The sequence below is a fragment of the Balaenoptera physalus genome, assembly GCF_965194825.1.
Source record: "Balaenoptera physalus genome assembly, chromosome: 3".
In the NCBI taxonomy this organism is placed as follows: domain Eukaryota; kingdom Metazoa; phylum Chordata; class Mammalia; order Artiodactyla; family Balaenopteridae; genus Balaenoptera; species Balaenoptera physalus.
Genome location: NC_138890.1, coordinates 47,741,423 through 47,756,351, shown reverse-complemented (window position 1 = coordinate 47,756,351; position 14,929 = coordinate 47,741,423). Strand labels below are relative to the sequence as shown.

Genomic DNA, 14,929 nt, shown 5'->3' with positions numbered 1-14,929 from the left:
ACAGCTGACACAACGGGAAGGTCCAGTAGAGACTACAGTCTCACCAAGTATAAAGCTGTCTGGGAACCAAAACAAACAAAAACAAATAAAACACCCTACGACCTTAGGAGTCCTTACAGGAATTATCATATACACCAGTGGTCACAATTATTAATCAACAACCAGTTACCATATGTCTACTCTATGAACCAGGTTCCATTCCAGGAAATTCAGAATACACAAAATTATAAAAAATAGAACTTCGCTCTGAAAATATTTACCATCTGCAACACTACCACACTGGCCAAGCTGAAGCTGTGTATATTAAGCTCTTTTTACAAATGTTGGGACATGCATAGAACCTATTAGGAGGTTTTTCTCTTGAAAATCACGTAAAATTATTTAGCTACTTATAAGATAAGTTTGTTTACTGCTTTCTCAAAGATGCCATTTCCTGACAATGCTAATAATGGAGGAGTTTCAGAATAATGACCTCATAAAGTTCATGCAGCTGTCTCTCTGTGCAGACTTAGATAACACACAGCCATGGCCTCACTCACTCAGGCCAGGGGCAGGTTTTAATAGCTTGGTAGGACTATGGTCAGAAATCCAGTTTGGTATAAAGTGTTTTCTCTCTTTACTGTTAACTTATTTAATGAAAGGAAATATCTCATTAAAGATGCCTATTTTCCCCAAGATTCCATGGGGATGGGGCCGTGGTACCTACAGGTCATTAGACAAAATGAGAATGGAGTCTTGAGATAGATCAGGAACCCCCAAACTCATCCTTGTACTTCAGTCATTGGAATGCTTTGGTTATTGTATTCCATCATGCCAGTCATTTAGAGTTGAGGAGTCTGAAGATCTCACTGACTTCTAAAGAGTGATTTAGGGCATTTTCCCTGGGGAAAGAGCTCCTCTGTAAAGGAACTTCAAGAAGTCCAAGAAGGTGGGCTCTGTGTCTGCTGAGAGACAGGAGAGGTAATCAGGCAGCAGCGTAGCTCGTGGTACTGGGGAGTAAGATGATTTGCTGCCCACATCCTATGGAAGGTATGGGTGAGAGTGAGCGTAATGGCACGCTTATGATAGCACCAGGACCAGTCATTTATTTAAAATGGAGAATGGAATGTGTATTTTCATCCCACTGTCCACCAAATTTTTTTAGGAAAAAAATGAGAGTAGGAGGAAATTAAGAGTAGGAAAATGTTATACAACTGCTAGGTCTTTTGAGCATCTTAAAATCTGTGGCAGGTCAGGAAAAACATGGTGAGAATGCAGAATTTGGAGTCAGGAAACATAAGTTCAAGTGTAGTTTCTGCGGCTGACACCCTTACTGTGTGATTGAGGACAACATTCCCCGACCCCAGAGCAACCACTCCTTGCCTGTCATATAAGGGAGTTAGATAAAGCCTCTATAGGTCCTTCCATTCCTGGCATTCTAGGGTTTAGTAATAAGCTAAAACAAGGATCTTGTTTTTTAATGTATTATAAGACACAAGGAAATGTATACAATGAAGTGACCTATAAATTCTGCTGAACTTTAAATGTGAATTAGATGCAAATACAGAATGAAAAATCAGGGTGAAAATCATTACCCTCTGTAGATTAGGAAGTGTAATGTGGTTCCTTTGCAGTGGGAAGAATGAATCTTGCACAAGCTGAAATAAGCACTGAAAAATGTTGGAATAACTATACACTATGGTAGTCTGGGCTTTCTTCCCCTTTGCTGAGACTTTTCCTTCTCTATTTTTGCACCCATGCTTAGATGGGGGACAAATATCCTTGAGACTCTACATGGGACAATGGTGCAAGCACATAGAGGAATGTCAGGTCACCTGAGCATAGTCATAAGTAATGACATCATATATAGGTTTATATGATCCAGAGGACCTGAGAGTATACAGCCTCTGGTCAACCTGAGGTAGTATCTACCTGTCCTGAGAGATAGGAAAATTTATCCAATTGTTACACTTGAACTTGAGCTGAAAAGACAACCTGGGAGACGGGAATTCATGCTTACTGGGTGCCACAACGTGTGTTAGCACTTGACATATTTTCTTTCATTTAATCCTTAGACTAAAAGCACCCTATCAGAAAAGAGTTTTTAAACATTATTTGATTTTCTGATTCCTATTTGTAAAATGGGGAAATGAAATCTTGGAGAGGTTACGTAGGTCTTAACAGCCAGTAAACAGTATAAGCTGAGATGGAAAGGTTCCCTGATTCCAAAGCCTGTCCTCTTCCACAATACCTCATCGCCTCTGGAAGTCCTAGTTTCCACTCTAGTTCTGCCTTTATTTGACTGTGGTACCTGAAAAATAATCACTCAGGTTCTTGAATCTCAGTTTGCTCATCTGTTAAAAATCACACAAACAACCAGCCAACCAACCAAAACAGTGACCATATGGCCTCTGTTCTTTTTCTATGGTTTGTGGACGGATATGTCAGGGCTACAGTGAATTCACTGGGAACGGTGCCTCTCACAGTCATGAAACATGGTGGTCCTCAACTTTAAGAGGGCTTTGTACAACCTGAAACTATATGTAAATTGTATCATATATTTATACATCTGGATTGTTTTAGAAAAGAGTCCAAAGCCTTCCTGAGGTTCTCCATGGAATCTGTATCACCAAATGCCTAAGGAACTTCCGATTAGTAGATCTCCTTGCGGTACCTTCGAGCTCAAAACATCTGTAACAAACTGAAATAAGTTAAGGTTTGGTACATGAAGGGAGTTCAAAGGCAGAACTTACACTTGCACCATAGACTATGCAGTGTCAGGGAAACAGACGTGGCAAAGAGTGGAGGATTCGGGATCCTGGTTTACTCTGCCTTGTCATTCAAAGAGATGCTAATTCCTGCCTATCTCTCTGCTTGTAAACAGTTATTATAAAACCAAATGTGATAATATGGATGAGAGCACTCTGGAAAAACATAAAGTGTCCTGCAAAAGTATGATATTAACTGTGAGATATTAAAGTATCAAGTCGTTTCACTAGTTGTCTGTCAACTGAGAAAGAGGGAAAATTGCAAACTCCATCAGCAAAATTTAGAACCTCTGCTTTTTCATCCTTCAGCAAGGTCCTACAGCTGATACTTATGTGTAAATTTCCTTGACTTTAATGAGAATCAGTTGCAAATACAACTTGCAGGATTCAGATGGAGATCGTCACCAATCTGGAAGCTGATATATAGAACTTAAGGTTTCTTCTCTAGGCAAGATATTCTTTTTTTAATCTCCTTTATTCCATTAGTCAGTGATTCTTAAAGAATGGTCCAGAACCAGCAGTGTGAGCATTATTCACGAACATGTTAGAAATGCAAATTTTCAAGCCCCACCCCAGACCTATTGAATCAGAAATTCTGGGGGTGGGCAGTGCAGTCTGCATTTTAATAAGCTCTCCAGGGAATTCTGATACACTACATGCTCAAGTTTGAGAACCACTGCCGTAAGTGATTATCCCAGGACAGACCTCCTGGGCTCGTATGTTGGTTATGGGTACTCGAAAGTGAATGACAGGGTTCCAGTAACCTGGAAGAGTACCTAGTATAGTTCCCTAAAGGGCTAGTATAGGCAAGGTTGGGTTGGGGGACACCAGGGTTAGCAAACATGATAGGTGTAGCCCGAAACATGCTCAAATAGGCCTCTTGTGTATAAGGCCCCATGTTAGGTTTTACAGAGCTGAGAAAGAAGAATATGGCCCTGTTTCAAGGAATGCAACTCTTGGAAGATTCAGAAAGTATAGATACCCTTGGTACCCTTGCAGCCAAAGAGTGATGGCAATCCAAAATTAAACCATACATGTCTAAAAGTTAGCTCTGTGGTAAGCTTTCTTCTCTGAGCCTCGAAGTTACAGAACACAACAATAAATATGAAAACAACTAATGCTTATAAAGCATTTATCATATCCCTAGCCCTGTTTTAAGTGACTTTTATGTGTTAGTGGTATTGCCTGTATTTAGCTGTTTACTGTACCAAGGCCTATGCTGGGCTCTGAAAATACAACTGTGAGAGTCTAACTGCCCTCAGGGAGCTCACACACCAATGGGGAAAATCAGAAGAAATGAGCCCATTACTGTTCCAGAGAGATGGAGTATGAAGTGCAAGTTCAGGGTGTCTTCAGTGGCCTAGGTGAGGCAGCTACACTCAGTCTTATGCAAACAGAGGTTTCTCAGAGGAGGAAATGCCTAAATTTAGGCTTCCAAAGGATGAGAGGAATTGGTCATTTTAAAGCGGAGAAAACTGAGATTTAGGGCACTTGGACAACTGTACTCCAGGTCACACAACCTGTGAGTAAGTGGTGTGTTGGGATTTGAATTCAGGTCAGTCCAATTCCAAAGCCCTTGCTTTTTAACCATTAAGGTTAGGCTGGAAAATAGGTTTTATCAAGCCTGTCAATCCTGATAAACTGGTAAGGGCTTCCAGGAATGCTGACGATGAGGACTCTTGAGGGCTCAACTGGAAAGAATGCCATGATCAATTAGTGATGTCTGCCTTGGGTACAGAAGAGGGGAGTGTATGTGTCACGCATTTGCTGACCCTGCACTGCAGAGTACTGCCTCTAGGACTTAGCACAAAGAGGGACAGACCTGCAGAGCTATTTCTTATTCATAGAAGACTGTCTCTGACCTCAAGGAACTTATAGCTCTATGGCATCAGTGGGGGCCTATTATATATTACCAGGAGGTAGTCAGTGACAGCTCAGGATGTTATGAGCTGATGGAGCATTCAGGGAGAAAGGGAGTAAAGTTTTCTTTATTTTTTTTTAATTAAAAAAAATTTTTTTTTAATTTTTTGGCCACACTGTGCAGTATGCGGGATCTTAGTTCCCCAACCAGGGACTGACCCCGCACCGCCTGCAGTGAACGCGCAGAGTCTTAACCACTGGACCGCCAGGGAAGTCCCTAAAGTTTTCTTTAAAAAGTGAAGACGTTGATTAAGTGTAACTGTGAAAAATAAACAACAATAAAGAACAATCTTATGAATCTACTAAGCTTCACAATTTGTAGGCCAACTCACTTTTCAATTTTTACTTCTGTTATTTCCATCAACATGGAAGATGTTAATATGATAGAAAATGGTACTGTTCACAAGTAATGTGTCAAGTTGGTTCTATCATGCCCAGGGGAAACGTAAATTTACAAATGCCACCCAAAAAGTATGCATTCAACATACCTAATGGCTCATCTGTGGAGTAGTTTGGAAGTTGCTATCAGTCAGAGGGATTGAGAGGGCGGCTCTTTAAGGCAAAGATGGTAATAAGTCAGTGCCAGTTTTCTTCACCCATGGTTTACGGTATTAGGAGAGTGGTAGGTGAGCTCTCTGAAGGGTAATCAAATATTGTATTCACAGTATATTTGTTAAACCACTGTATGCATTGAAACGACAACAACGGCAACACAACAAGAACAACCGGTCCTACTAATCAGAAGGAATCTGATGGGTGCCATCAAGTCAGCCCGTAGTGGGAAATGACTGCTGGATGAATTTCCTTTGCAAAAAGTCTTTTTCAATTCTCCCTATATTAGCTTCACACTGAACTGTTATAAACACTTTTTATCCTTGACATTAACCATTTTTTAAGTGACGCATGCATTAGACATAGAGATCAAAAGGAGCAGATGACCTCCCGCCAAGTCCCAAGGTCAGAGCTGTCTGCCCTCTGGACATTACTCCCCAGGAAGGCTGTGTTGTGAATGCTCACCTCTCATTAACCGTGACTTGCAAACCAACGTGGCACATCATTTTCAGAGGCTCACTTGGTGGTTATGGGCAGCCTTGGGTTTCATCACCTGAACCACTGGGGTGTAAACCTCAGCAGTCCCCCACCCCAGGGCTACGCCTGCTTATAGAGCTCCCCTAAACCTCCACCCACAGCCATCAGAAACCAGCTTCTCACTGGTCCTCCTCCCCGCCTCGCCCAGCATTTATGTCAGAGATGATGGGGGAGCTTATCACTTATCACCTTAAGACTTAATTACCTCATCTTACTTTGGAAGACAAGATTTGACAGTACCAGGAATCAAAACACTTTCCTGCTGACCAGTGCAGAATTCTCTCTGATTTTACATTTTAAACATTATCTGAAACCTCAACAAGGGGAAAAAACATGACAGTAGTCTGTGGAGAAGAGGCTCTGGGGCTCAGGCTGAGAAGGACTTTAACTTTCTCATCCCTATCAGATTAGATAATCACCTGGAGAACTGAAAGAAATGGCCTCGATGTACAGGGACTGTGTATCTTTGTATCTTAGCATCTTCTAGGTACAAATCCCAACACAAAGAAGGCGCCCTGGAGCCCAAGGTTGACGATCTCCAGTTAAGATTACATGTTTTAAAAGAGGAAGAGAACCATTTAAAGGTTAACATTGAGTACACTGAACTCTGAAGGTTCTCCTTTGCAGGGCTCCTGATACATTCGTGCAGCAGAGAAATACCAAGTCAGTTCAGAGAAACTGCCTTATTGCCTGTGCACTTTATTCACATCCTTCACCCCCAGTAGGCTTCTGAATACGTATCCCTAATACATCCCTCCTCTTTGAGCAGTTCTGCTGCCGAAGCTTAGCTGTGCACTGTCGCTTGTCCCATCCCTCTCTCTTTAATTCAGGTACATGGCTATTTTCTCCTCCATTCCATGGAGAGAGACACAGCCCAGTGCTTTGGGTGGAGCCCAGGGCTGCGGGTAGCAACAAAATCTGGTTTCTATACCTACTTCTGCCACTAATATGTTATGTGACTTTGGACAAGTATCTTTCCCCTCTCAGCAACCCAGTTATCTGGCATTAGTGCAGGATTGGCTAATCTCTAAGGAGCCTTTCCAGCCCTAACATTCCAGGTCTTCAAGGGAACTGGAATTCTGGGTTCGACTGAATTCAGTGTAACCAGCATTTGCCAACTTCTTCCTCTTTGGCATCAAGCATCACACCAGGCACTACAGGGGATGTACTTATATGGGAGCTCTCTCTCTCTGAACCACAGCGCTCACAGGCGAGGGGAGAGTAGGACGAGAAAAACAAGTTTACAGTTCTCTCCAGTGCACAGCAGAACATACTGTGTGCTATGAGCAAAGTACAAATGATTGCAGGGTCTAAAAGAGGCAGAAATTGCATCTATTTACGAAAAGTCAGAATCACACTTCACGGCATTTCAGATGAGCCTTGGCAGGGAGGGAATTCAGACAGGACACAGCTTAGTTTCTATAGCAACATATACTGAGCAGGTCTTTTGTGCCAGGCACTGCTAAGCACTTTGCACATAATAACCAATTTATTCCTGTCAGTCTTTTGAGATTGAGACCAGGATTATTCCCATTCTGCATATGAAGAAACTAAGGCAGAGATTACGTAACAGACCGCAAAGAAAGTGGCAAGTGCCAGGATTCAAACCCAGGCAGGCGACCTGGTGCCCAAGTCCAGTATCAGTCTGGTGGCTCTCCTGACCCTGACATATGGAAAGCCACTGACCCTGGAGACTGGAGAATGAAGGAGCTCTGACTGCAGAGATGAGTTTTATGGCCCTGGGCAAGTCCTTTCATGCCTCTGATCTCCAGTTTCTTATCTGTGAAATAGCAGTGCTAAGTACTGGCCTCATTGGGTGGTTATGACGATTCAGCAACATGGTGGATATAAAAATACTGTTTAAATGATACAAAGTCCTATATACTCTTAAATAATAGAAGAAAGCAGAAGGAGCAGTGTGAAGAAAAGTCTGGAGGTGGTAAAGTGCAAGGTATGTTTAGGCACATGTTTACAGTAAAGTGTTTGTCCAGTGGGTTCCATGAGCAAGTGCTACCTGATGGGTCGGGGCTGGGGTCTCTTCCCCAGAGTTGCACCTTGGCTGGTTTCCACCCAATGCCTCACTTCTTCTTATCTCTACCGGCTATGCTAGGCCTTGACCATGCTCCCTTAATGTGGAGAAAGACAAATCTAGCCTATTTTCCTTACGTTTTGTACTCCTGAAGCTCACCCCAGAATGCCAGTGCAATTCTCATCGCATTTGAGTTCAATCGCAGCATCTGAATGCAAGGAATAGGCCCTTAACCCTCAGGACTAATATATATATTAGCACATTAGTTTCAGCAGAATTAGCTTATGTGGGAGTGATGGAGTTAGAATGGAGTAGAATCTCATCTACATAAAGAAATAGACTCATATCAGGAATGTCTGTGTAGCAAGATGTGTTACTGTCATCTTCTCAATACCGGGCAAAGCAGCATCTTCAGATGGTGCCCAGGTTATCCCAGGTGGGAAAGATGAAGGGGTACACAATGGCTAAATCTAAGAAAAGGGCAGTAGTTCAAGGGATACTCAGTGGGAAATACACTGGACTGGGGTCAGAGGGCTTGAGTTTGAGCCCCAGTATGACTGTTTTATGGTTGATTGATCCTGGAAATGTCAGTTCTCCTCTCTGAGCTTCCGTTTTCTGAAAAATGGCACAATTAATAAAGATGCTCTTTAAAGCACCTTCGATCCTGAAAGCCTAAAAACGTGCAAGTTATTTTTAAGCAGAAACTTAACTACAGCTATTCTTAGGCTCCCAACTAGATGCTACATGTGAGTAGGAGATTTTGCATCTCCTACTAACGGCAGAGGTCAAATTTTCAGCTGCATGTTGCTCTTATCTCTCTTAGCGACCAGATGATGCTGTTTACAAAACACCAACAACAACAATGCGACAATAGCAACTGTAGCAACAGACACAGTGGTAGCCAGGAACTGTGCTAGGAACACAATTTCAATGCATTTAACTCTCAGAGCAGCCCCACTGGGTGGGCATTGTTATTATTTCTATAATACAGATGAGGAAGCAAAGGTTTCAGAGGTACTAATTAACTTGCCCAAGAGATGGAGTGGAGAAATGAATCCAGTCTGTCCATCGTCAAACCCTGTGCTCTTAGCCATCTAGATGTCCAGCCGGGAGTGAATATAAGTGTATGGACCTAAGTGTCCCAGGTGGCCCTTGAAGCCGCCCTCCTTTGAAAAATGATCTCTAAAGATTTTTTCACAGGGATCGGAGCCTTTCTTCCTCAGGAAGAAGGAAATCACTAACTCCAGAGTAAGAGAACAAAACAAGCGATCCTTTCCCTAAAGTGAACTCTGATGAAACTTACGTGGGCACGTCTCCAATGGAGGAGAGAGGGCCAGAGGAACAAGAGTGGCAGGAGAAAAAGCAATCGCCCACCTTTTCAGTGATCTGAGAGATACTCCACACAGGAGTCCCTGACCTCTGCCTGGCATTGCTCAGTGACCCTAACCGTGGGCACAAGGAAAAGTACACCAGAGCTGGGGAGGGGTCACAGTCGATAGATTAGACAGAATGAAGAAACCAGCTGCGTGGACCAGCCTCACTTAGAAAGCATCTGTTTCCAAAGCTCTATTAAGTGTGGGGCACACAGAAATGTTCCTAAGACACAGCTCCCGTGCTCACTGCATAAGACGGGAGACAAATCCAGGCTTGGCTAGCATTAATGCTAGACGCTAAGTGCCATAATGAAAATCTAAACAACTTGCTTTGGGTATAGAGTGGAGGGAGGATCAGACACATTAACTCCAACATGAAACAGAAAGTGTTAAGTACGCTAATGGAAGTACAAGCTAAGAGCTCCGGGAGCTCAGAGAGGGATGGATTGATTCTGACTGGGGTTTTCCCAGAAGCAGTGGTGTTTAAGTGGGATCTTGAAGGAGTGAAATGAGTGGGAAAGGGCCGCAATGAAATTCCCTTCATCACGGGGGAGTCAGTAAAAAGAGGAAGTCAGTATGTCTATGTTTGCTTTTCTGAAGACAGAACAGCTATAAGCATCGGAGTTGAAGTTCAGAATGACCTGATTTTGACTTCCAGATCTGCCGTGTCTGTGTGACCTTGAACCTTGGTATCTTCATCTATAAAAGGAGGTACTGGTATCTTTTTTGTGGGGAATAAAGAAATTAATTAAGACAAATGTTTAGTAATGCAAGTGTTTAGCAAATACTCAATGAATGATAGCTTTTACTCTCGTTATGATTCCTAATGCACTGAACATTATCTAGCTCACCTGGGCAACATCTGAGGCTAACCAGCCACTGCTGGATATTCAGACAACTTCCAGAATTAACTAAATGCACCTACATATTCCTTTGCATGTGCCTTCACCCTGTTTGCATTTTCCCTCTCCCCAGACCCTTGCAGAGCCAGCACCTTTGCCTACAGCTGAATCACAGTTTTGCTTTTTTGGTTTTGTGTTTTGGTGTTCTTGTCCATACAATGGACCAAATTATTGAGGTTTGTCTTCTCACTTCTTCTTCATGCAGTAAGGTTCTACATCGGAGGGTACACACTTTGAGGTGCGTTCAGATCCAACAGTGAATGCACAAAAGCCATTGTCAGAGTCAGCTTCTCAGACAAAGTCCTGTCTGGTCCACAGCCCAGCTTTGCTCTGTCTCCTGTTCATCACCCTGCTGTGAGAATCCTCAGAGGATGTTGGAACCACAGGGAACTAGAGCCAAATCTTCTGTTTTACCAGTGAGGACCACAAGGGCCAGAGACAGGAAGACACTTGTCCAGTTTCTGCAGAGAGGCAGGCAGGGGTGGGTCTGTGCATTCGACCCCAAGTGTGGGAACTCACATGCCTGTGCACCCTGCATGGCTTCCCCTGACCTCTGTGCCTTTGCTCTGTAGACCTGAGCTCTGATGGGGTCAAAGATGCAGTTCCTTCCCTCTCTTCACCTCCCTCGCCCTCCCTCCTGGCTTTGGGTAAAGCTGGAAGGGGCAGCCCTCCTGAGGTCTGTGTTGTACCCACAGTTCCTGCTCCCACAAGCGTCCTCAGATGCCTCTTACACGCCATGTACTGACACGGGGCCTTAGAAGCTCAGAGCCCGGTTGACAGGCAGAGAGGTGAGAAGACTGAAAATACTTTAAACTGCGTCGACATTAAAGAAGTGAGAAAAAGGCAGGTGGGAAACGTTTGTGATGACCGACATCATAGAGAGGTGATAAAAATGAGGAGACCTTAAGGCTTGCCTTCTCCTGCTCCCCTGAGACCAAGGAGATAACTGATTTTAATTTCACATGACAGGTCCAGCTGTTTGGTGGTGGTAACCAGGTTGAGGAGGATTCCACAGCTGCACCTGGGCTCCACGGGCACGAAGGCTAGGAGTCACCATCTGCCCTGGTCTCCCTCTTGAGAAGGATTTGCCCTTTCCTCTGAATATACAGAACATGCTGTACTTCTACTGTAGAATTTAGTTGAATTTCTCATGTCCCGTTTTTATTCATGGTTCAGGAGTCTGTCTTTCTCATCACATTAGAACATCCCTCTTAAAGGCAGGGGTCTTGATTTCTGTTTTCCCCATACTGTATCGCATATGATATACTGAGTCAATATGTTAATTATTCAGTGAACGTTATGATTAGATACACTGCAAGGTACTTTAGCTTAATAGTAAGACCTCACCTTGTGGGATCAGACATACATAGGTGTGAATTCTAGCTCTGCCTTTATCAGTTCTGTGACTTCCACCTACCTGTGCCTCAGTCCTTCTTTCATAAAATAATAATAATAATACTAGTAATAAAAGTGTGTACTCTCTCGGACTGTTACAGAAATTTAGAACTGTGAATTACTTTAAAATGTGTAGTCTAGTTCCTAGCATTAAAGGGCTCGGTATACATGAGCAGCTATTAGTAACATCAGAAATCACCATCATCATTTGTTGACACTGTTCTTATGCTGGTACCCGGAATCCCCAAATCCTCAATCAGTCCCTGTCTTTCCTTAGATATGAGAGGGAGAGAGGCAAAGGAATAAACTGAAGGGAAAAAAAAAAGAAAGAAACCCAATGTTTCTCACTCCGCGGCTGTTGCACTGAGCCACGCTGTGGGCTCCTGAGCACTGAAGGGCCCACGAAAGCTTCGTTCCTGAGGCTCCCCCCTAACCTTGGCTCTGTGGATCCCAGCACCATGGAAACCAGAAAAGACCAAGCCAAGGCAATGAGGGGGTGGGGGCAGAAGTTTTGCCCAATTTCTCAAATAAGGCAGGCCCAAACTTTCCACTCAAATCTTCAGGGTGGAAGAGGTCCGTCCTACCCGTGCTCAAAGCTGCCCCCGGGTTGCCTAGCACGCCGAAGAAACAAATCCAGCAGCTCTGGCACTAGAGCCCAAAGTGGCCTCGCCACCTCCTTACTTGTTTTGGGGGGAGGCACTGAGGAAAGGGATCATCCTAAACCCAAAAAAAAACCAGGGGGGGGTTAGGTACTGGCATGGCTGTAGTGGTGGGTGGTGTGTAGGTATGAGGGAGGTCACTAACATAATGCTCTAAAGTGTGTGTAGAGGGTATGGAGAAAAGCAGAAGCTGAAACACAGAAATGGTTACTGGATGTGGTTAGCGGTAACAGAATGCGGATCTGAAAATGACCATGCTGCCATAGTCCATGCCAATCCTCTCACAGTTGAGGAAACAAAATTCTTCACCTAAGAAGCGAAATAGTCCCCCCACTTGTTTATTCATTTACTTGGCATTGATTGTACCTCTGAATGCCAAGGACTATGTTGTGTACTGGGTAGGCAAGCTGAGGAAAAGGGAAAGAGGCCCTGCCCTCACAAACATACAGCCTAAAAGAGGGATAGATAATCAACAAGCCAACCATCTATCAGATGCAGCGAAGTCTCTCGTAACCAACTTCCATTCAACCATCTCTTTGGATTGACTTGCATTCTCCATTATCTCTGTAAACCCCACACCTTCTGGCGAGTAGCCTCTTCTCTGATCAGCCCATATATTTCTGCTCACATCAACTTTGTTGGAGGTGGGCTAGGAATCCATTCCATTTGTTTCCAAACCTATTTATACTTCTGTGTTTTACTCATATTTTTGCAGTGTAACCAGAAATTATGTAAACTGGTGAAATACGAATGCAAAAAAAAAAGTTGTTTTACTTCTTTTTATAAAGCTAAGTTAAATACTTTGAAAGGCTCAAAGATGAATCCCTAAAAACATGGTAATGCTAGGTGTAGGCAAGGCAACTATTAAAGATCGGGTGCAAAACACAAAAAAATTCTGCACTTACATTTATTTTATGTCAAGTTCCCACTACAACAAAAGCTTGATAAATACATGTGCACTTAGGTGTTTTGAGCTAAAAGAAAATACCTGCGATGAATCACTTTTATGATTTTTTGTTTTAACCATATTTTTCAAATAGTTTAATCACAGCCCCTGACTGCATCAGATAAAAGGGTTTTTACTGCAATTGCAACTCGAGTAAAGTGCTGTGAAGGAAACAAACTGAATGTGGTGACAGAGCACAGAGGATGACCTGCTCAGGGTGGTCCTTGAAAGATGGGAAGAAGCCAACCAAGCAGAAGTGGGAGAGAAGAGTTCGAGGTAGAGGGCACAGCATGGGGAGTGGGGGAGCTTGGTGTGTTGGAGGAGCTGCAGCAGTGGATGGGGAGACGGAGAGGATGAATGAAACTGTCCAGGTCAGCAGGCTTCAGACAAGGCAGACCTTCACAGGTCATGCAAGGGAGTATAAACATTACTGAAAGCACGATGAGGACCCTCTGGGAGCTCAAGGGGGCTATGACAGGACCCCATTTCCATTTTCAAAAGAACATTGTGGCTGCTATGTGAAGAGTGGGGATGAGGGTGAGAAAAGGGAAGAGGGCAAGGTGGAAGCAGGGATAAAGGAAAGTGATAAAGGAAGTGATAAAACGCAATAAGTATAGCCGTGCCTTGGTATCCGAGGAGGATTGGTTCCAAGACCCTCCTCAGATACCGAAATCCATGGATGCTCAAGTCCCTTGTGTAAAAAGGCACAGTATTTGTATATAACCTACGCGCAGCCTCCCGTATACTTTAAATCACGTCTAGATGACTTATAATACCTAATACAACGCAAATGGTGTGAAATAGTTATAAGTACAATGTAAGTGCTATGTAAAGAGTTGTCGGCATGCAACAAATTCAAATTTTGCTTTTTGGGGGCTTCCCTGGTGGCGCAGTGGTTGAGAATCTGCCTGCCAACGCAGGGGACACGGGCTCGAGCCCTGGTCTGGGAAGATCCCACATGCCGCGGAGCAACTAGGCCCGTGAGCCACAATTACTGAGCCTGCGCGTCTGGAGCCTGCGCTCCGCAACAAGAGAGGCCGCGATAGTGAGACCCGCGCACCGCGATGAAGAGTGGCCCCCACTTGCCGCAACTAGAGAAAGCCCTCGCACAGAAACGAAGACCCAACACATCCAAAAATAAATAAATAAATAAAATTTAAAAAAAAACAAAAACAAAAACGAAATTTTGCTTTTTGGAGCTTTCTGGATTTTTTTTCCAAATATTTTCAATCCACGGTTGGTTGGTCTACGGTTGTGGAACCCACAGGTACGGAGAGCTGACTCTATGCGTGGTGAGGACTGACACACCACTAAGCCAGGGGGAGGGGGAGGGGCAGTGGGCAGAGGAAGTAAGTAGATACATTTGTGGCATGTTTAGAAGGACTTATATCCATGTTTTCTCTCGTCAGTCAATCAGCGTGACAAAACTTACAGCTAATTTTTGAAAGGCCTTTGTGATCTGATGGGGGAAAAAAACCCAGAAGTCAAGCAAGTTGGTTTTCTTTCTCTAATTTGATAGTTGTTGGCTGTGTTACTCAGAGCAAGCCTCTTAACCCTTGGGAGCTCATCTGGATAAAGTGAATAATAATATCCTGTCCAGTCCATGTCATATTTGAGTTGTGCAATTTGAATAAGATGATGGCTGACATGTGTACACTTTATAGTGAATGTAGGTCTTGGGTAATCTCACAGAGAGTAAGGCAGGTATTACTGCCCTCACTTCACAGGTGAGAAAACCAAAATGTATTCAACAAACAAGTTACGGAGCATCTACTATATCAAGACCAGGGCTAGGCTGTGCGACTTTAAAAATAAACCCAGCTCTGCCCTACAGAAGTTCACAGTCTGATGAAAAAGACAGCCATGAAA

At 43.6% G+C, this 14,929-nt stretch overlaps 1 protein-coding gene across 3 annotated transcripts in view; it reads left to right on the top strand.

The window, feature by feature from the left end:
* GRIA1 (glutamate ionotropic receptor AMPA type subunit 1) overlaps window positions 1-14,929 on the top strand; it is a 305,861-nt gene that overhangs the window by 133,990 nt on the left and 156,942 nt on the right. The window lies entirely within an intron of this gene.